The sequence below is a fragment of the Oculina patagonica genome, chromosome 14 (assembly GCF_052425735.1).
Source record: "Oculina patagonica isolate OP01 chromosome 14, crgOcupat, whole genome shotgun sequence".
Classification (NCBI taxonomy): domain Eukaryota; kingdom Metazoa; phylum Cnidaria; class Anthozoa; order Scleractinia; family Oculinidae; genus Oculina; species Oculina patagonica.
The window spans coordinates 7,094,770-7,118,899 of NC_135771.1; the positions used below are offsets into that span (position 1 = coordinate 7,094,770).

At 38.4% G+C, this 24,130-nt stretch overlaps 1 long non-coding RNA gene across 1 annotated transcript in view; it reads left to right on the plus strand.

Moving 5' to 3' along the window:
* The first annotated feature begins 849 nt into the window (after positions 1–849).
* Positions 850–24,130, plus strand: part of LOC144638410 (uncharacterized) — a 158,122-nt gene continuing 134,841 nt past the window's right edge. The window contains exon 1 of the long non-coding RNA XR_013567945.1: positions 850–1,043. This is a non-coding gene — a long non-coding RNA (uncharacterized LOC144638410). The remainder of the gene's footprint in view (positions 1,044–24,130) is intronic.

Here is a 24,130-nt window from a genome sequence, read left to right on the forward strand (position 1 = left end):
CTTGGTTCTTATGTAATTCTCTTAAAAACACATAAGATATTGACTATAATTTTGTCTGTGCTATGGCAATTCACAGTGGGGTGGTCTTGATGTGTCTTTAACTTGTAGACTGGACTGGACTGGACTAGTAAAACGCGGACTTGTAAAACGCCTCTAGACACTTCGAATTCCTTGGCCACAATCATCTTACGGCTCTCTTCAATACATAATGTCTCAAAAAAACAGTAACCTCAGAAAGAAGTCAGAAGCAAATAAGGTCGAAAGACCGAATTTGAACATATAACGGCAAATGTTCTAGTGTCACGAACGTAGGAGTCGTGTAGGCCCGTCACCTTTATTTACCACATACTGCCCCCAAATTAAAACAGTACCCTCAGAAAGAAGTCAGAAGCAAATAAGGTCGAAAGACCGAATTTAAACATTTAACGGCAAATATTCTAATGTCACGAACGTAGGAGTCGTGTAGGCCCGTCACTTTTATTTACGATTGACTGTTGATTTCTGGACGGGCCCCGTTCTACCTCGTGCGAGCAATACAAACGACTGCACTCAACAGACGTCAAGTAGTGGAAAGAAAGAAACATATGCACACAACTCATAGCATCAATCCCGTTGTTTTAGTAGGGGTTTGCAGAACGAACATGTGCTATACTGCAAAAACATCTCCACGCTAAAACAGACCATAGAGTGCTCAAAAAAGCTAGAAATTAAATATGCCGTCGAAGAAACACACAAGAGCTTCAAACACAAATTGTTTCGCTGGCTAAACCGTTTAGTTTTATCCGATTTACAAGCGCTTGTTTTACAAGTCCGCGTTCTACAAGTCCGTGCTTAACAAGCCCTCGTTTTACAAGTCCGCGTTTTACTAGTCCTCGTTTTACAAGTCCGCGTTTTACTAGTCCGCGTTTTACTAGTCCGCCTTTTACAAGTCCGCGTTTTACCTGAGTCCGCGTTTTACTAGTCCGCCTTTTACAAGTCCGCGTTTTACCTGAGTCCGCGTTTTACTAGTCCGCCTTTTACAAGTCCGCGTTTTACTAGTCCGCGTTATACTAGTCCGCGTTTTACAAGTCCGCGTTTTACTAGTCCGCGTTATACTAGTCCGCGTTTTACAAGTCCGCGTTTTACTAGTCCGCGTTTTACTAGTCCAGTCCAGTCCAGTCCTCGAAATACAGTATGCCAAAACTCCCCGCCCTCTAAAGATAAGTCCTTGACGGTTCTTTTCGTTTTTCGGTGCTTATTCATCTTCGGCATCTTTCTCATCCACCTCTCGTTCTGTCCTGTGTCTGTCATCACACGAAAGAAAAGCTGATTCTCAAAAAATCTGCCACAAAAGGAAATTGACAAAAACAATATGAAAACCATATATCGAAAGTTTCTTATTCTAAAATTTTATCATACGTCTTAATTCAGAGCTACAAAGAAGTTCCTCCTTTTGAGTTATTAATCGGGCGTGGCCGATTTAAGGTTTACCCTTTGGTCGTCCTAGAGCGTAGTCTCCTGGCGCGGCCAAAAAGACGGGGATAGCTCGGGGTTGCTACAAAACCGCTACGGGTGACGCATACCGCAATGGTTTTCATTTTAGTTTTGACAGGAAATCGTTGCAGGCACACTTGGTCGACTTTTGGGTTAATGTGTAATCAGGTTGTGTTTTTTTGCTTCGGCGGAAGGACAGAGAAAAAAGCTTACGGTGCAAAGTACAGTATGGGGCCCAGTTCTCGGCCACTTTTGACGTAAACTTGTATTTCTTACCTCAGAAGAACCGCAGGAACTTGAAATTTCTCCCAGAGCTAGCTACATTATTCAGCTTTTTGGTGTAAAGCTATCGACCGGTCAAAAATTAATTTGCCCGAGCAATAATAAAAATAAAAGCTCCATTTGTGGGCCCAGTTCTCGGCCACCTTGGCCCAGTTCTCAGCCACTAAAAAGCGTGTGCGTAATTATCTGTAAAAAAATGCTCAATTAATTTTCACAGTCATAAAATCACTCTGTAAACCTATTTATACTATATCGATCCCAAATTATTTTTATGATGCTTTGTTTTACTTTAGAAAAGAAGGATTTTAACGCGCCTAGTTGCCTATGTGCAGGTTCTGGCAAAACCGCATTGTGTGACCCGTGCATTTAGATGGTTTATTTTGCAGTGAAAAGGTCTTGAAATATTTAGGTGTTGTAGAAATAATAGACAAGACAAGAGTCAGCTCAAAACTTAGAGATAAGATTGAACTTTATTTTTAAAACATTTATTTCTTTCATTCTGGCAGCAGCAGATGAAATTATATTAAAAACCAAGCGCTAAGCTGTGATAGCGAGCAGGGTGGCCGAGAACTGGCAAATACGCAAACGTCGCAAGAAAAAATTTCGAAGTAAATTAAGACCAAAAAATACAACGGTTCAACGAAAAGTTAACTAAAGCAGAAAGCTGAATTATTCTACGTTTCACATGCCAAAAATTAGCTCGTATGGTGGGGGCTTTTGGATAAAATACGAATTTAACTACATCCATGAATTTGGAGCCGTAAACAAACAACTACCTCCGCGTAAACTCGACGTGTGAGCTTTCTATATCGAATTGAACGATCAAACTCAAGATACTTAAAGCACATGAATCAGTCTATCGTTTGAAGGAAATACCTTTTCTTTTTGATTCAACTGGAGTGTGAAAAAACGCGTTAAACACAAAGTGGCCGAGAACTGGACCCGGCCGAGAACTGGGCCGATATATTCACCATTGTGAAATTGCACTTACTTTGACAAGTTAAAGTTATTTTTGTAAATGAAAAAGGTAACGTCATTGATGTCACGCAGTGTTTTTTTTAGCAAACTAGATGGTTTGCTGGTTTCTGACTATGAATGGGGGTGTGATCTTGCGGTATATTTTTTGAGCCTGACTCCGCCGTAAAACTTTTTTTTTTATTTAGGAAGAACTGTGTCGATTTTCATTTCGAACAATTGGTCGTCAAGTCGTTTGTCACAAAGAGTAGAATGTTTGTACAGCATGTTTTGGAATTATTTTAGATTTGGTTAGTAAGACGCTTCTTAAGACCTGAGCAAAACATTGGGAATGTACAGTATTAATAGGAACTTGAATGGAATTTTTCACAAGTTGGATAAAGGTATCAACTGAAAAAAATGGAATTCAAAATGAGAACTTGGATTTTGTTGTAATTAAATTTTATCGCGGATTGGATGCATAATATCACGGCTTTGAAAGTCTTCAAATAATTAGAAAGGTTCCTTTCTTCCTTTTGATCTTATTGTTATTTTCATGTATTGATTATTCGAAAGTGGTTTTCGTTGATACGAAAAAAAAAACGGGTTTTCACTGAATTGCTTGAAGTATTTTTAGACGTGATAATATTGGCTTAATCAAATTACATTGTGCACGAAATATTTGTTATTCTTTTGTCTTGAAACTTTGAGGAAATTGAAATTTTTGTTTGACAGTAGTGTATGAAAGGCATTTTATAGAACTGAATAAAAAATAAGAAACATTGATAAAGGTTATTTCAAAGATTTATTTTGCCTGATTTTGAAGGGTTTCAGGAGTTTTAAAGAGTGCTGGTAAACGGCTGTATGTTGTTTGTGATTACGGATCTTATTTAGTTTCGAACGCTCTAATTTTTGAAAGGTTAAAACAGGTTAAAACCGGGCGGTTTCATGAGTTTTTTGGGTAGAAAGGTACGGTGGTGGTCAAAAAAAAATGTTTAGAAAGGAATGACTGTAGTAGCACGTAAGTCGGAGGTTTGCGTGAGTCACGGGGTATAGTATGCGTGAGCTGGATTTCCGGCGTCATAACGGCATGTTTTGTTTACTGAAAGATACACTCGACGTTTAGTTAGCTTAGTCGGCTTGGGAAACTATTTTAAAAATGAATGTTGTAATAGTTAATTAATAGTAATCTAGAATTAACCCACTCTCGATTGGAGTCTGTTCTGGATTCACGCTACCTTTTCGCCGCGAAGGAATTTTGTAAAATTTCGCTAGTGGAAAGAGGTACTGTAAGAACAGTATCAATAACTCAAAAGGAGGAACTTCTTTGTAGCTCTGAATTAAGACGTATGATAAAATTTTAGAATAAGAAACTTTCGATATATGGTTTTCATATTGTTTTTGTCAATTTCCTTTTGTGGCAGATTTTTTGAGAATCAGCTTTTCTTTCGTGTGATGACAGACACAGGACAGAACGAGAGGTGGATGAGAAAGATGCCGAAGATGAATAGGCACCGAAAAACGACAAGAACCGTCAAGGACTTATCTTTAGAGGGCGGGGAGTTTTGGCATACTGTATTTCGAGGACTGGACTGGACTAGTAAAACGCGGACTAGTAAAACGCGGACTTGTAAAACGCGGACTAGTATAACGCGGACTAGTAAAACGCGGACTTGTAAAAGGCGGACTAGTAAAACGCGGACTAGTAAAACGCGGACTTGTAAAACGAGGACTAGTAAAACGCGGACTTGTAAAACGCGGACTTGTAAAACGAGGGCTTGTTAAGCACGGACTTGTAGAACGCGGACACTAAACGGAAACTAAACGGTTTAGCGAGCGAAACAATTTGTGTTTGAAGCTCTTGTGTGTTTCTTCGACGGCATATTTCTAGCTTTTTTGAGCACTCTATGGTCTGTTTTAGCGTGGAGATGTTTTTGCAGTATAGCACATGTTCGTTCTGCAAACCCCTACTAAAACAACGGGATTGATGCTATGAGTTGTGTGCATATGTTTCTTTCTTTCCACTACTTGACGTCTGTTGAGTGCAGTCGTTTGTATTGCTCGCACGAGGTAGAACGGGGCCCGTCCAGAAATCAACAGTCAATCGTAAATAAAGGTGACGGGCCTACACGACTCCTACGTTCGTGACATTGGAATATTTGCCGTTAAATGTTTAAGTTCGGTCTTTCGACCTTATTTGCTTCTGACTTCTTTCTGAGGGTACTGTTTTAATTTGGGGGCAGTATGTGGTAAATAAAGGTGACGGGCCTACACGACTCCTACGTTCGTGACATTAGAACATTTGCCGTTATATGTTCAAATTCGGTCTTTCGACCTTATTTGCTTCTGACTTCTTTCTGAGGTTACTGTTTTTTTGAGACATTATGTATTGAAGAGAGCCGTAAGATGATTGTGGCCAAGGAATTCGAAGTGTCTAGAGGCGTTTTACAAGTCCGCGTTTTACTAGTCCAGTCCAGTCTACAAGTTAAAGACACATCAAGACCACCCCACTGTGAATTGCCATAGCACAGACAAAATTATAGTCAATATCTTATGTGTTTTTAAGAGAATTACATAAGAACCAAGGCATGTCTTGTCTTGCCTTACATTGACATGCAATAATTTGGAAATACTAAGCTCGTAACAGTTTAAGACAGAATCCATCAGGAATTTGAGTAACATTAATTTTAGTTACGCAAAAATTGAGCACCAGAATAATTTAAATCCTTGTGTTCTTTCATACCTTGTTAAAGGCTTGACATGTGATAACACCAACATAACACCAACAACAGTTCTTTATAAGTGGGGATTGAAGAAAAAAATGGAAACATCATCACACAGTTGACCCCCATGCAAAAACACTCCAGGATGTCACGGGACTGTTTGGTGTCCGTCTGCCAATTTCTAACTTCAAATTCCAATGTTAAATTCACATTAAATTTTCAATATTTCTTAGTTGTCTAAATTTTACTAATTCTTTTAAAAAAACTATCACCTGCCAAACATCCCCAAAAATCACTCAAAAAATTACAAAATACCGCAATACATAGATACATGGGATGAGTGAAGTTTCCTTGTATTCCTTGAAAACCAACAAGATATTTCCGTTTAAGGTGGCTGATAATGGGTTTCAGTATTTCCCAGTCCTTATACTTTGGTTCAGTACTAAAAGCCTTCATCAATTGCTATTACAGTAATGGTATGAAACAAATGTTCAATCATTCATCAACAAGTTGTGATCATTTTCTTGACAATAGTAGTTCCCCGGTAAACAGTTGTAGTACTGTCCCATCAAAGTGCAATGCCTGGAAAATACCGAAAAGCACACGACCGTCAGGTGAAACCGCACCTTACAGTATTACCAATACACTGCACTTTGCTAAGTCAAACTTTACATTGTCTAGTCGTCTACTTCAATCGTTTATTTGTATTGTGTGAGATACATTTATAAATTGAAACCATCATGTCATTAAGTAATAATGCAATCTCGACAACTTTCTAGATATTATATTATGCACACTAATACAGCTCATGCAAGCCCTGTGACTTACACAAACACAGTCGGACTGAGTGCTACTTAAGTAACTGCTTCGTGGTTTCTGCTGTACTGAACCCTGCCTTTCAAGGCAAAGCGCCCGATTTTAAGCTTCTCAAGCTTCTCAATGTTCTTGTTGATACTGTTCTTACAGTACCTCTTTCCACTAGCGAAATTTTACAAAATTCCTTCGCGGCGAAAAGGTAGCGCGAATCCAGAACAGACTCCAATCGAGAGTAGGTTAATTCTAGATTACTATTAATTAACTATTACAACATTCATTTTTAAAATAGTTTCCCAAGCCGACTAAGCTAACTAAACGTCGAGTGTATCTTTCAGTAAACATACCCCGTGACTAACGCAAGCCTCCGACTTACGTGCTACTACAGTCATTCCTTTCTAAACATTTTTTTTTTTGACCACCACCGTACCTTTCTACCCAAAAAACTCATGAAACCGCCCGGTTTTAACCTGTTTTAACCTTTCAAAAATTAGAGCGTTCGAAACTAAATAAGATCCGTAATCACAAACAACATACAGCCGTTTACCAGCACTCTTTAAAACTCCTGAAACCCTTCAAAATCAGGCAAAATAAATCTTTGAAATAACCTTTATCAATGTTTCTTATTTTTTATTCAGTTCTATAAAATGCCTTTCATACACTACTGTCAAACAAAAATTTCAATTTACTCAAAGTTTCAAGACAAAAGAATAACAAATATTTCGTGCACAATGTAATTTGATTAAGCCAATATTATCACGTCTAAAAATACTTCAAGCAATTCAGTGAAAACCCGTTTTTTTTTTCGTATCAACGAAAACCACTTTCGAATAATCAATACATGAAAATAACAATAAGATCAAAAGGAAGAAAGGAACCTTTCTAATTATTTGAAGACTTTCAAAGCCGTGATATTATGCATCCAATCCGCGATAAAATTTAATTACAACAAAATCCAAGTTCTCATTTTGAATTCCATTTTTTTCAGTTGATACCCTTATCCAACTTGTGAAAAATTCCATTCAAGTTCCTATTAATACTGTACATTCCCAATGTTTTGCTCAGGTCTTCAGAAGCGTCTTACTAACCAAATCTAAAATAATTCCAAAACATGCTGTACAAACATTCTACTCTTTGTGACAAACGACTTGACGACCAATTGTTCAGAAATGAAAATCGACACAGTTCTTGCTAAATAAAAAAAAGTTTTACGGCGGAGTCAGGCTCAAAAAATATACCGCAAGATCACACCCCCATTCATAGTCAGAAACCAGCAAACCATCTAGTTTGCTATAAAAAACACTGCGTGACATCAATGACGTCACCTTTTTCATTTACAAAAATAACTTTAACTTGTCAAAGTAAGTGCAATTTCACAATGGTGAATATCAGTACAGTATGGGGCCCAGTTCTCGGCCGGGTTCAGTTCTCGGCCACTTTGTGTTTAACGCGTTTTTTCACACTCCAGTTGAATCAAAAGAAAAAGGTATTTCCTTCAAACGATAGACTGATTCATGTGCTTTAAGTATCTTGAGTTTGATCGTTCAATTCGATATAGAAAGCTCACACGTCGAGTTTACGCGGAGGTAGGTGAATTTGCATTCCCGAAAAAGTTGTTTGTTTACGGCTTCAAATTCATGGATGTAGTTAAATTCGTATTTTATCCAAAAGCCCCCACCATACAAACTAATTTTTGGCATGTAAAACGTAGAATAATTCAGCTTTCTGCTTTAGTTAACTTTTCGTTGAACCGTTGTATTTTTTGGTCTTAATTTACTTCGAAATTTTTTCTTGCGACGTTTGCGTATTTGCCAGTTCTCGGCCACCCTGCTCGCTATCACAGCTTAGCGCTTGGTTTTTAATATAATTTCATCTGCTGCTGCCAGAATGAAAGAAATAAATGTTTTAAAAATAAAGTTCAATCTTATCCTTAAGTTTTGAGCTGACTCTTGTCTTGTCTATTATTTCTACAACACCTAAATCTTTCAAGACCTTTTCACTGCAAAATAAACCATCTAAATGCACGGGTCACACAATGCGGTTTTGCCAGAACCTGCACATAGGTAACTAGGCGCGTTAAAATCCTTCTTTTCTAAAGTAAAACAAAGCATCATAAAAATAATTTGGGATCGATATAGTATAAATAGGTTTACAGAGTGATTTTATGACTGTGAAAATTAATTGAGCATTTTTTTTTACAGATAATTACGCACAAGCTTTTTAGTGGCCGAGAACTGGGCCAAGGTGGCCGAGAACTGGGCCCACAAATGGAGCTTTTATTTTTATTATTGCTCGGGCAAATTAATTTTTGACCGGTCGATAGCTTTACACCAAAAAGCTGAATAATGTAGCTAGCTCTGGGAGAAATTTCAAGTTCCTGCGGTTCTTCTGAGGTAAGAAATACAAGTTTACGTCAAAAGTGGCTGGGCCAAGGTGGCCGAGAACTGGGCCCACAAATGGAGCTTTTATTTTTATTATTGCTCGGGCAAATTAATTTTTGACCGGTCGATAGCTTGACACCAAAAAGCTGAATAATGTAGCTAGTTCTGGGAGAAATTTCAAGTTCCTGCGGTTCTTCTGAGGTAAGAAATAGAAGTTTACGTCAAAAGTGGCCGAGAACTGGGCCCACAAATGGAGCTTTTATGTTTATTATTGCTCGGGCAAATTAATTTTTGACCGGTCGATAGCTTTACACCAAAAAGCTGAATAATGTAGCTAGCTCTGGGAGAAATTTCAAGTTCCTGCGGTTCTTCTGAGGTAAGAAATACAAGTTTACGTCAAAAGTGGCCGAGAACTGGGCCCCATACTGTACTTAGCCCCGTAAGCTTTTTTCTCTGTCCTTCCGCCGAAGCAAAAAAACACAACCTGATTACACATTAACCCAAAAGTCGACCAAGTGTGCCTGCAACGATTTCTTGTCAAAACTAAAATGAAAACCATTGCGGTATGCGTCACCCGTAGCGGTTTTGTAGCAACCCCAAGCTATCCCCGTCTTTTTGGCCGCGCCAGGAGACTACGCTCTAGGACGACCAAAGGGTAAACTATAAATCGGCCACGCCCGATTAACTAACGGGGATTAGGAAATGAAAACGGGAACTGAAAAAGGTTTGAGAGAATCATTATATTTCCCATCTGTAATGGCCCTAGATCACATACCGTAAAATTCCGGTTATAAGTCCTGGGCTTATACAACTTTGTAAGGGTTTTTGGGTGGGCTTATAAGTGGAGGGGCTTATATCCGGGAGGGCTTATATATAATTATAAGCGGAATAAAAAAAACGTTCCGAAACGGGCCACGGGAGTGTTGATCGAAATACGTTTTTAAAGGAGAAGTTCACTCCAGAATGGCCATTTATTTTCTTTACGCCAGTAAAAAGTTTATACAAAGATACGTTATCCACCAAAATTTCAGCCTCCAACGTGCGCTATAACCCTACGAAATCTTTCTTTGAAGTAGCCCAAAACTTGACAACTAAACGCCGCCATCTTGGAGCTGGTAATGTATGCGTGACGTCAAAGAGCTCAGCCTGAAGTTTGGCGGGGAAATTTAAATACTCGAAACTACTTATTTCTTTGTATTGGCTTTTGTTTGTCAAAATGCCTGTTTGTGCAGCACCATTTTGCTCACACAGAGCTCCAAGAAATACAAAAAGAGGTGTTTATTTTCACCGTCTTCCAATATTTAAAAGAACAATTGCTCAAAAGCGGACAAAAATATTTGTGTGTTCCGAAAACTATGTGAAAGACTGCTTCAAAGTAGATCAGAGATGCAGTCTCCTGCGTGGAAATACCCACAAAAGATAGAAAAAGCCAGACGCAATATAAACCATTTTTAAGAAATCTCCTTCTGTAACTCCCTTCAAACGACATGCAAGCGAAAGGAGGCGAAAGAATAAGGAAAGAATGGAGGTTAGTCATTTTGCTTACCGTGTTTTCTCAAATCAAACACCTCCGGCGTTTATTTCAAACTTGGCGGGGTCCGGTGTTTATCAACGAAGTGCAATTTTTTGTAATTTTTTCAGTCCCAAGAACCACGATTTTTCTAGTCGTCCCGGCCGACAAACTGCTCTTGGGTCTCCGAGGATGATTTTTACCAAAGTAACAGTATTGCATACGGCACGTGCATGTTGCAATCAAGATTTGTTACAAACCGAACTGCAGAACATAAACGGCAATGTCGCCAACGTCCTCCGCAGTTATAAACGTTCACTGTTATAAACAACAGTGCGTCAGTCATGACAACACGAACGCGAACATTGCTGTTTCATTTTGTTTACTGCATCCATCCTAGTTATTTTACGCCGGACTTTCCTTGAACATTATAAAAAAACTACCAAAGAAGCAAACCGTACCAGTTTGTCGTAGCAGTGCTATTTAAGAGAATATATTTACTTGTTTGCTCGACCGCAAATAAACGCCGGGACCTCGATCAAACGTCCCCGGCGTTTATTTAAAAGTTAGCATTTTTGACCCGACGTTTATTAATACGAAGCCGGAGTTTAATCGGTGACCCGCGCTTAATCGAGCAAATACGACGACGGCAAATAATTACAGCATGAACAAAAATTGACTTAAATTGGCAACAACACTTCTCAGAATAGAAATAACAAAACGGCTAAGTTGTTAAAAATTCAGTTGGATGCAATGACTGGGTTGTACATGTAAATAAATATATAGAAGGAGAAAAAGACAGAGAAAAAGATACAAACAAGTAATAAGTTAAGTTAAAATTTTGCTTGATCTAAAATGAAATAATTCAAACATTTCTAGCTCAGTCAGTCAACTACAAAAATGACATAAAGTTCACTTTGGGAGTTGCGATCTAATATTTGATCAAGAAGAGTTTCTTTGGTTGATTAAAAGTCCTCCCTGAAATCAACTAAAAAGTGAAATAACATAAACGCATCATTGGTTGGTATTGCTTCTGGCTCTTTCTTTTTTGTGTGTGGGTATTTTCACGTAGGAGACTGTATCTGCGATCTTCTTCAAAGCAGTCTCCCGTATAGCTTTCGGAACACACAAATATTTGTGTTCGCTTTGGCAGTAATTTTTCGTCCCTACCCATTCTTATTGAGTAATTTTTCTTTTAGATGTTGAAAGACGGCGAAAAGAACTTTCTGAAGCAAGAAAAGATTTTTGTATCTCATTTGTATTTTGACAAACAAACGCTACTACAAAGAAACAAGGAGTTTCGACTATTAAAATTTTCCCGCTAAACTTCAGGCTGAGCTCTTTGACGTCACGCATACATTACCAGGCTCCAAAATGGCGGCGTTCAGTTGTCGAGTTTTGGGCTACTTCAAAGAAAGATTTCGTAGGGTTATAGCGCACGTTGGAGGCTGAAATTTTGGTGAATAACATATCTTTGTATAAACTTTTTATTGGCGTGAAAAAAATAAATGGCCATTCTGGAGTGAACTTCTCCTTTAAGTTAAAAACGCATAATAAAGCAACATTTAGCCCTGTTCAGTACTGTCATCCGGCAGAGGGGGGCTTATATCTGGGGGGGGGGGGGCTTATAATCGGATGTATTTTTTTGTTTCCTGGTAGATGGGCCTATAACCGGGGGGGCTTATAAGCGGAGGGGCTTATAACCGGAATTTTACGGTATGTACATGTCGTCAGTCCTGATTACAATTCGCATTTTTTAATTCCCTTTCGGTTTCTAAATTTCCCGCTGTCAAACAACTACGCTAATTAGATTTAAAAAGCACGAACTGTTCTTGCAAGCTTGCGGCTTGTTATCGGTAAAAAAAAATGCCTGTATGCTTTTAGGATGGAGGTGGATGTGGGGATTTAACAAAGACCCAGGTGCAATGATTTTTTTCGAGACTTGCAGCCAAACGAAGGAAAGGTACAGCTAATCAAGTAGAGGGCGAAGTCGATGACGACGATGACAGTCTCATCGAAGACGAAATTGTTTACCTTGATGACAAAGCCAGACGTGAAGCAGTAGAAGATATTGTCAGCCAAATGGGACTGGTCTTATGACGGTCATGATATTTGCGAGCATGCCAGACATGACACATAATCGAAATTCAATGTCACGACGCTAAAAGCCATGTGCGCTCACTTTGAACTTCCACACAAATCCAAGGTAAAGGACATAGCATTTTTCATAATGCCCGTGCTCATTTGAAAACAAACTAGCAAACAAAGAGAGTAAAGACCTAAAAAAAGGGACTGAACGAAGTTGTAAAGCAAGAAATTTCAAGAATGTGCACAAGATAAGTGCACTCCTTCATTACTCTAACCCACCAAAGAAGGAAAAAAACAAAGGCCTGGGGGTATGGCCGATATAAAGAAATTATACCTATACAACATTAACTTTATAGCATCTTGTTTAGACTAATTATGTGTTCAAGAGATGGACACAAAAATAAAACTAATTCCCTTGCATGTGTGTTCTGGTGTTAAGAAAAGGAGCGATGTTAGATTTTGGAAAAAGGAGGGGGAGGGGGTACCCAGCCCGTTTCCCGAGTAGTAGAAAATCCCCATATTTTCTGAAGGATAAATAAGTAATGATAAAATACAGTGATTGCGTGTTTTTACGGTATGATTCCTGCTGTAGCTACTAATAAAACCACCTCCAAGTTTCCTTTTCATTAATTTGCTAAGTCCTATAGATTTCTGAAAAAAAAAAATCTTTGGCAGATTATATTTTTTTTTCACAGATGCCCGTGACAGTAAGATAAAACACAACTAAGGGTAGCTTTTTATTCATTTCAATATTGAAAACAGTTTAGCACACTCCGCCTTTTATCGGAACCTTTTCTTGGATTTTTTTTTCTGTTCTGTCTTTTTGCGATTTGCTCCTAAATGCCCGACCACAGAAGTAAATAAGCAAAGGCACGTTACACTTGAGTGATACAAGGTGGAATAAGAAATAAGGAAAAAAAAAATATTAAGCGATAAAAACACGAGTCACTTATTTAAAATAAAAGATCATTTACTACTTCTGAGTTTTCTCTTGCTGTGAAAAAAGCTCTTCAACCCCTCAAGTTTTCTCCTGCTGTAAAATACCGACAACCCAACCCCCCTCCCCACCACCCCCAAAGTTTGACCTCTGATCAGCCAGCACGTCACAATTCAGTTGTGTGACATCGTGTCGCAAGGGGAAAAATGAAGTTGATGGATCCCGAAGCACAAACCTTCCATTGTGGCTTCGAATGACCGATTGCGAAAGCAAACGTATTAAGAATCAATTGAAGCTTATGCCCTTTCATCACTTCATAACATAAAACAGTTCTATTCAAACTTGTGGATTGTATCTGGCGACTACGCTTCCTCAGTAAGCAACCTGTAAGTGATGTTTTTGGACGTAAAGTTATAAGTTGTCTTTGCATGATTGATTTCCGTTGTCAGAATTCAATTTGTTGTTTTAACACGTTTTATGTTTATTAAATGGCTGAATTTCGACTCTTCTTCTTCCCCTAGAGATACTACGGGAGCGAATTGAACTTAAATTATGTTGAACTTAAATTGAACTTAAATTATATTGACGGTTAAAACCGTCAATATTTACTTTGTGGAGTCTCGCACGCCGCGAGTATTCTTGTCATCTTCAACGCAATTTTTCTCAGCGCTGGATTTGTATGGTATAGGAATATCAAAAGAAGCAACTTCCTTATATTCTAAAGGTATTTAATCGAGTTTGGACGGTGGAGGGAGTTTTCTCATCGATTGCAAGGTTATGCAAATGAGCTTTGGCACGAAGCGACAATTATGTAGACACACTGAATATGGCAGATTTTAATTTGTTCTCGGGGGCAATCCAAGGAGATACCCACCGGTTTGACAGTAGAAAACGATTCATTGAGGTAAGAAGATTACATTGATGTGCTTTTTTACTCCAATTTATGTTGAAACTTTTGAGTTTTATTCTCTTGTATTTACCTAAATTTTAACGTGTGAATAAAGACCTTAGAGTATGGTATGTTTCAGAAGCGCAGGCATGCTTAGAATTTTCGTAAAATTTTCCTCGTTTCGTCAGTGAACTAAATGAAGGTGTCTTAGAATTTGTGCCAAATGATATTCCGTCAAGTACATTTTTGTGGACATAGCGCGCTTCACAAAATGGTCGAAATTTAGCCCTTCGACTACCGTTGGCGGCCCCATGTCGGCCAAAATTCAATTTTGGTCTGTAGCAAAGCGAAAATAAAGAAATAGAAAATAATTTATTGCTTTTTTGTATGTATGGACCAAAGCCTTTTCACAGGCAGAAAATAAACGGAAACTTTCTTTTGGCGCGAAGACGAGAGGACCGCTTTAAAAGGGACTTCCACTTAAGTTTTTACAGTATCCAATTCTTGACGAGTCTATATCCATGTGGTTTGTACCCGCTATCTTGATGAGCTTGAACGTTCATCGTGGCGAAAAACCATCGGATTTTGTCACCGCCATCTTGTGTTATGTTTCTTAATGTGCTAACCAAGGATCTAGTGACTGTTCTATCGTCAATGGGTGGCGTTATGGAACGGTCTGAAAGGGACGGCGCGAGAGGGCAAATATAACAAAAAAAAAACTGTCTGTATTAATGCGTGACATTGAACTAATCAGGTATTATTCTTGAAATAACCTGTCAGTTTCCAGCAGCCTGTAAGTAGATTTCAAAGCATTATCTATGAAAGAAGCAATTAAGGGGGAATCGTTTTAATAATAACAATAATAATAGTAAAGGTATCTATATAGCGCATTTCCATACGCTCAATGCGCTTCACAACACTTTGCGGGGGACTTTGACCAGACTGCATATGGCATTAAGCAGTTTACAAAGAATGAGGAAATTTTGCAGATGCCCCCAATGTAATTTCAGTACAAGGCCAGACCACAACACCGGGAACTCCATGCTCTACTCTTTGCGATAAGTGCGTGGGTTCTTTAACGTCCCCTGCTGACCATAACAGTGAAGATGCAGGAGAAGGGACCTACGGTTTATCGTCCTTATCCGAGAAGACTAGAATGTCTAACCATTTGCAGCTGTCATCGCAAAGGCAGCACATTCTCCTTAGTTATTTTAAGACCCTGAGTGTTGGTCCGGCCTGGGACTCGAACCCGAGACCTCCCGCACGGTAGTCCGGCGCTCTACCAACTGAGCTAACCGGTAGGCGGAATTTGTCGCAAAGATAGCTAGGAGCAAGATTATTTACGCACTTATATGCCATAGATGAGTCTCTGAGATATGGTCGTATTTTCCGGAGTTCGTTACAATTTTACAGGCAAAGTTCTGTAATAGCTGGAAATGTTTAAGTTCAATAGTTTTCGTCTCTTTTTCATGTTTTTGCCGGTAGTACATTTTTCAACTCTCTACCTGCTCTTAAATATGCAGATGACTTTTCTTTGGATCGCAGTTCAGTCTCTATACCCAATGTATTTCTACACGGTCTCTGAACAGGTTTCACAGCTGGCATTTCATACCCAATACTAACTAAATCAGTTAGCCAAGCTTCTGTTAAAATGGCTTCGTTTATTTCCCAGAAGCCTTTCTCGACCATTGCTACGCTTAAATCCAGAACTCTGCTGAAGAAATCTGGTTTCCCAGATTTCCAGTTGACCAAAAACTCAACTAATCGCCCAGCATCATGGTAGAGCATTTTCTCATCGATGAAATCTGCAAGATAATTGTGTGCATTTCGAAATTGAACAGCGTTTGGCGGGAAAAACGACAAGTGTGATCCAATGTCCCACAGTAACCGCTGAGCCCAGTAACCACGCCAGATATCGCAGACTCGAAAAGCTACCGTGATTTGCAGCAACATGCCCCATAATGCCTTGTACATGAAGAGCGTGTTTTGGGAATTAAATGGAGCCATTGCCTTTGGAGGAAGAAGAACAGTCAGAATAGTCAACTCGGCTGCGCCTCGTTGACTATTCGCTCATAGAAAACTCGGGCTCGTAGACTAATTGTTAAATATAAGAGACCATCATGCCAAACTGAGTCGAGAGGTTTTTTGAAATCTACGAAATAAGCGTATATTTTCCCGTTGTGGGTATGCACATATTTATCTACTAATGTTCTTATTGTGAGGACATGGACTGCTGTACGATTATTTGGTAGGAATCCAATCTGGGAATTGTGGAGAATATTACACGAGTTGACATGCTTAAGCAGTCTTTAGTTTAAAATAGAATAAAAAGTTTTTCCGAGACAGCTTGAAACACAAATTCCCCGATAATTTGATGGATCACTTCTTCCTCCTGATTTGTATATTGGTGTAATAAGACCGCGACACCACTTCTCAGGCATTTTACCTGAATTAAGAACTGAATAAAAGAGCTTAAGATATACGGACATCATTTCTTGAAGGCTAGCTTTGATCACTTCATTTATTTTGTCTGAGAACGACGATTTGTTATTTTTCAATCTCTTCGCGGCTATAACTATATTTCATTTTCGGTAATTTAGTAGAGGAACTGCATAGGTAGACGTGACAATTGATTACTTTCACGTGAGGATTCAAGCTCACAACAAGTTATTATTGAACTGTGTTCCGATAAAGAACATGGTTGCTTTACTACAAAATTTGAAACACTTGAAAACATAGTTTCTTTGTGGTTTGACACTAACTGTTTTTTCGGCTAGTGCTGAAGCCTTCATCATGGATAGTAAAAAGTCTCTTCTATAATCCATGCCTTCATCATTTGAAATATTGAAGCTGTTACACGCGATTTAAAAAAGGCAACACGTTAGAAGCGCGCGCTGCAAACGCGGCGCGAGACTCATGCGCGTGCCAAGGATTGGTTGACCTCTGGGATAGCAATGTGGTCGTTCCCAGAGTGCGGATCCTTAATGGACAACCAGGCTTCCAAAATGAGACGCTCGTGAAAATTGGGCTCATGACGAACCACATTGACAGCATTAAAATCCATCTGATGATTGTTTTCATGGACGTGACGGGAGTCCTTAGAGTCATGGTCGAACATAACAACCGCCTTGAAAATATATCCTGGTCACATATTGCATAATCGATGACACTTACTCCATTTCTTCCGTGAAAGGTGCGTCCACCTAAAGTATCACCGCAGAATCTTCCGTTTAAAATTTTGAGGTCGGCGCTTTTACACATATCAAGAAGTCTTTTACCGTGATTATTTGTTTCGTTATCATAGTTATTCCGTCGAATGGGACAAAATGAAAATTCGGGGTGAACGCGTTTCATGGAATTCTGTCACGTTTGTAGATCTTGCCCACTGTTGCCCTTGACATCAGTAATCATTTAGCAAGAGTGGAAATAATTGCGCTGGTTTTACTAGCTCAAAGGCGAAGTCTATTTGCGCTGACTCTACTATCTGATAGAGAAAGCTTCGTGCAGCTAATACAATCTGTTTCAAAACGCTGGGTGCGCGTGGTTGGTTTCTTTTTCCTAGTGTTTTGCTCGAGACGTTTGGAATTTTCGCACAACCTCTTTCGTGTACTTACGATATGAAAAAAACCTGTTCAGTATTACAGCAGATTACAGTAAACCAACTTTTTATTAGCGCAAACCAAATAAATTTAACGAAAATCAACCAATTTTCAAACGTTCTATTCAGTGGTGATTCTGTTATTATGTTGAACGTTCGAAGTTTGAATCAAGGAATCAGCATCGCTTCAGCCGTTATGATTGTAAAAAGATCAGAATCAGATCATTTTTAATGAGTTGTCACGGAGCGTTATAAGAGCAGCTTTACCACAGCGACATACAGTACAAACTGAAACGTTCACCGTGTTCGCCTCCCAACCAAAATGGCATCAGAAAGCGCGGACCTTAAAGTCGAATTAACCGCCATCTTGGTATTGAATGTAGGGGCAAAGTAAAGTCAAAGCCCACAGAGGCGTATCTGGGGGAGAAGCCCGCCTCCCCCTCCCATCCCGTTAACCAGTTGGGTCCAACTTCACTTCTCCCCCTCCCCCACCCTTTCTGGACAAAAATATTTATTATGGACTTCAGTTGAGTATATTATATATTTATTTTCATGAGTATGGTGGTTTAAGGGTAATTCAGAAACTTATGAAAATGCATTTAGAGTCCTTAGAAACAGATACTTAATTGAATAGAGACACAATTAGACTACGAGCAGTCCCTATTTTTTCGCAGAGTCCGTCAAGCTTGAAGCGAAATTTTTTTCGAAGACTCCGTCGAGCTTGAAGCGAAAAAAAAAATGAACGCGCGGGGGGGAGGAGGCGGGGCGCTTCTCGCCTCGCCCCGCCACCTCCCCCTGCGCGGTAATTTATTTTTTCGCTTCGCGCTCGACGGACTCTGCGAAAAAATTTTCGCTTCACGCTCGACGGACTCTGCAAAAAAATAGGGACTGCTCGTAGTCTAAGACACAATATGATTATTTTTTTTTAACTTTATTAGCAAATGGCAATGACAAATAGCAATGGCAAAATGACAAATTCCAGTTAACAATAATTTAACACCTTTACTCTAGAGTCAACCCTACGTCAATAAGCCTATGCATACGCCAGTTGCTCAAAATTCAATCCAAGCCTCGTTTACACTAGTCTCCTTCGCAGCCGTGTTTTTTTTTAGGGGGGAGGAGGGAGCGTTGCGTGACATCCCAAAAAAGGGCTGCGAAGAAGACTATGTTTACAAGAAATTCATACAAAACTCTGGCACCTTTTTACTATTTCGCATGGGCATTCTTTTCAGCTTGCTGCTTTGGGAATTTAATTATGATCAAATTTACAAGTTTCCCTCAAAAGCGAGGCTTAAGTCTAAAGTCTTTATAACATCCTTAAAGTGTGGAACCATTTAAATGGAAGCTTTTGAGCTAAATCAGAATACTCAATTTTTATTCAGTTACGAATTTATTCTTACTAATTTTCGCGAGTACTAATTTTCGCGATTTTCGCGATTTCAAAATAATCGCGACATTTAATACGCGCGAAAAATACATTTCGCAAATTTTAAACACGCGAAAATTAAAACCATTTGATGTATAAAAGCAATACAAATTTTAAATGTTTGGAACTGCACTATATATCAACACTTAGAAATATCTTCCGTCCTGTTTTCGACTAGCACCCTTCCCCTGATTACTGGTTTCTTCAGCTTATACATCAGCCAAAACCTCTAATACAGTCACAAAAGTTTCCGTTTGCAGTCTTCTTGTAATTATATTAAGGCCAGATCTTTGTATATTTCCAGTCGTTCCTTGGTCTTTGACGACGGATCCATAAAACACTGACAAAATCGCAAAATTGCTCTAATTTTTCTTGCAATCAAATTTATCCGCGCGAAAATTAGTAGGAATAAGGTAGTATAAATTATTATTAATCATCATCATCAGTCCTTTTGACGCCCATGGGACGCATAAGGCCATATTATTATTAATAGGATATTAATATTATTAGTTCCGTATGTACCCTTTTGATGTACTTGGAAGGTTAGCTTAAAGCAATATTATTGTTAGTTATAGTCACTCTCAGTTGCGCATCAGCAAGAAAGATAGTGTTTTTGCTGCTCAGCGGCACATAGAGCCATAACTATACTACAACTCTAATTATAAATAGGTTAGAACAACAAGTTAGACAAGTTTTACATTGGCCAGTTGTTCTTTGTTGTCACCACTTTGTGAATCCATAATTAAATATACTGGTAAATGCTCTATGCTTTGCTTTGCTGTGCTACGCTAAAAGTAAAAATTCACAAAAGTTAAAACAATCCCGGGGTATCAAATCGAACGTTCAGCAATCAAGCCCAATCAAACACCAATCGTTCGATTGGGTTTGGTAATCGAACATAATTAAACTCACAATAAAATTTGGTCAATTGAACACAATCAAACGTTCAATTACTGAACTTTCAGGCCTCAAGAGATGCATTCCGAAAAAAATCGAATCAGATTAAGTTCGATTGCCTTTGATGTCGTTCGATTGGTTCGATAATCGAGCTCACAGCAAATTAGATGTTCGATTACTGAGCCCAATCAAACAGGCGTTTGATTGAGTGCGATTGAATTTTGGTTCAATTTTGTACCCCGGGAACAATAAATAAAACCAGCTTTACATTGGTAACTTGTTCTTTGTTGCCATTGGCAGACAAATTCGTCTACTTTATCTCATTGTAAGATAAGCCCCTATTTAACAATTAGACTACGAGCCCGAGTTTTCTATGAGCGAATAGTCAACGAGGCGCAGCCATAGATAACGAGGGCGAGTAGTCTAATTGTTTTAGTAGAAACTCAAAAGAATTGCAGTCCAAAACCTACAATTTTATGTACTTTTAAGCTAAAAATCAAGAAAAATTCACCCTTTAAAGAGCGAATAGAAATCAATGGGAGAACCAATCAGATTCGCGGATTTCCAATAGAACACGACCGAGTTTCTACTAATAACAATTAGACTGAAGCTCGAGGTTTCTAACGGTTCATAGTTGGTGAGAGGCGAGAGTCCCTAGCCAGTCTGATTGTTTCAGCATAAGTAAGTGGGTAAACTTTAAACAAAACTGATTTATTGGCAACTTTTTGGTTGCAATTCACAAAACATTGCATGAATGCTCAGAGGGCTTTCTATCAATTGATAAAAGGTGCCTGTGTAGTCAATCAGATTGTGCATTTGCCAGTAGTTAGCCACTGAGTTACGTCAGGGCTGTCGTTAAGGGCCGTAACCCCTAACACCTGTTATTGTTCACCACTAAATTTCTCAGATTCTGATTGGTTTAAATTGATCACGTGACGTGATTGTGTTCATCCATGGAGGGACACTATCAGTGCATAGTGCCCATCCGAGGATACCGGATGAATAGTACTTGCCCGTGAAATTTTTTTTGTAAACAAGCGGGCCTACAAACCAAAAACCCAACTAAATGTTGTTTAAAAATAGACAAGTAACCAGGGTAAGACATTTGTTAAAAATTCAAAAGCGATCTCTGGTTAAAAATTTGATAAAAACAAGCTTTCGACTACCAGTCTGGAGACTTTAACGAGTAATGAATAAAAAGCGCAAACGTTAAAATATATACTATAAAAAGTGTGATATCACACACAAAGGTTGCACATGGTTGCTAAATCAGGCATAATGAATGAAAACCGTTTGAACGGTTTTTGCGATACAAAATGTTTTCGTGTTTTTCACACGTAGTTGATCAAGTTAGCCTCGCTTTTCATTGGCGTCCTTTTTCCAGTTCACGTGTGTTCGGTGCACATTCAAGCAATTTTCCCAATAATAATAACTATCCGGTTTTGGCCGCGTAAACTGAGGTTTCTTTACCCGTACAGTCCAAGCCGAGACGTACGCAGTACATTAAAGGAGCTACGTCACGGACAACTCAACTTGAAAAAATTGGCATTTTTTTTTCTACTACGTCTTGTTACAGAACAAAAGCACGAGTAACTTTGAGTTAAAAACAAAGTTATCAAAATTGGCCATTTTTATGCTAGAGACGATAAAGTCATTTAGACGTCTTTAACGTCTAAGACGTTAAAGGTGTCTGGTATAAAAACAGGACGCATTTAGTAGACGGCTTTTGAGAAAAAATAAATAAAAAATAAAAAAAAGACTGGGTTCTACACTCGGAGGACACTGGAGACACATTTACGAACAAATCGACTTGCATTTTTGTTTGATTTGTTTGAGCGATGGAATAGTTCCAACGCTGTGGGATGCCATTTATGATATTAAAACCAAAAAGTTTCGGAACTCAGTAGGTTTTAATATTTCGGCTTTTACTGTTTATGAAAGTAACGGATGAAGACTGCAGCAACAACGATCCGAGTGAACTGCCGAGTGAACAGCCCAAACATGTACATAAGCACATGAAAGGTCTGAACAAACAGACCGAGCAGACGAAGGTCGAAAGTGCACAAAAACCATCCATAAGACTGACTGACTAGAGGGTTTACTGACTAAGTGGTAAAGAAAAGTTCAAGTTAACGGCATCCCGTTTTTATACTAGATGCCAGCTGTCTGTTAAGAGCGTCGGTCAGACCCTCTTACGAAAAGACGTTTAAGCCATCAGATGTTAAAGGCGTCTGTCTTATTTACCGTTTTTATACTAGACGTTAAAGTCGTCTCGAGACAGCTTTAACGTCTCTAGCATAAAAACGGCCATTGAGTCCAATTCACAGATTCAATTAGCGCGGAAAATAGGTGCGAAATTCCGCTAAATCGGAAAACCCTATTTCGTGGTAATTTTAATAATAAAGTAAATGAAATTCTGGCATAATTTACGGAGCTGTTGTTATACCGACAAAGAAGACATTTTGAAGTAATATGAGTCGATCTACTACTGCACTGCATCCACAATTGACCAGAAAGTCGCCACAATTTAGTTTAAATGAAGATTATAAAGGTAAGCTTTTCAAGCTTTAGTTGTTTCTTGTCTATATTGAACTTTTTTGAAAGGTAAAACTATCATTTAGACATATAAAACGAGAACTAACCTTTACCTCAAGCGATCAAGAACTGAAGTTGATAAACAGTTGTCGTTTGGTCGACCAAATGTGCTGCCAGGAGGTAAAGTTGTTTTCGTAGTCTCCGGCAACTTAAACATGCACACAAGAATCGTCTAATAAGCATTGTTAAGTACAATGTCATAACCTTAATGTGAATGATCCTCAGTAAAAAAATAATGTTTATCTCCATCCACTGTTGTTGTTCAGCGCTGTGCATTACAGTTCAGTCGAAGGTGACTTGCCGAAATCTTGCAGACTGTCCACGATGTGGCTCGAATTAACACACAATTTCGAACAACTCCAACAAAGAAGAATTTTCCTCAAGATAGGACCGAAAGGTAAGCATTCAAACAACAAAACAACTCTTTTATAGTCCATGTTTGCGATGCAAATTAGTTTTTCAGCACTCAAACTATAAAAAAAAATTTCTGCGGCAAAATTCAAAGCATGTTATTTTGGCTACCCTCTACCGACTACTGAATAAAAATTGAGATGAAATCGCAAAGCAATTTTTGAAAGCTTGCTCGTCCACTAATTACAACTGCTTTCGGAAGATCATCATCGAGATAAATACCATTGGACGTCTGTAAGGTAAGCCTTATTATGATAAACAAATCAGTAAACACTAGCTCTGATCTTCATCACCAATAATAAGTCCTTATAAGGTTCATTGGTCAAATTTGCTTTTTGATCACGAAATTATAATTTTAAAGTTTCCGAGAGTTTAAATACAAGACAAGTATTCTTTTATTATAATGTTGTAGGTTTAACAATGTATTTGGCCCTAGCGTGATCGTATTTTATAGCGAAGGGATTTTCAAATTGTTAAAAAAGATAGCAGTTAAATACTTTACTTAATGACTGCTTTACACAAAAGAATGAATTAAATACAAGACACTAAATTAAATACGTTTTAAAGAAGGGTACTTCATACTTATTTGAATAATCCTGGAAAGTAAGGTACTATTTAGATACTTCGCTAATAATGGCTATCTAACACACAAGTATGAATTAAATACAAGACATTAAATTAAATACGTTTTAAAGAAGGGTAATTTATACGTATTTGAATAATCCTGGGAAGTAAGGTACTGTTTAGAAACTTCACTTAACGGCTATTTAACACACAAGCATGAATTAAATACAAGACATTAGTCACATTAAATTAAATACGTTTTAAAGAAGGGTACTTTATGGATATTTGAATAATCCTAAGAAGTAAGGTACTGGTGCATGCCTGCATGGTTAGATACTTCACTTAGTAATGGCTATATATTTAATCTTTAGATACAAGTTAAATACAAGACAAGTATGAATTAGTAACTGTATTTAAAAAGTATCAAACAGGTCTGGAAAACATTAAAATTTAAGATGCACGTAAAATACTTTGCAAATACAAATTAATTTTAAACACGTATTTAACAGGAAAGGTGAAAGTGTTCTAATACAATATCGTTCAAATACATATCAAATACCACCAAGTACAGATTAAGTATGCCTAAGGT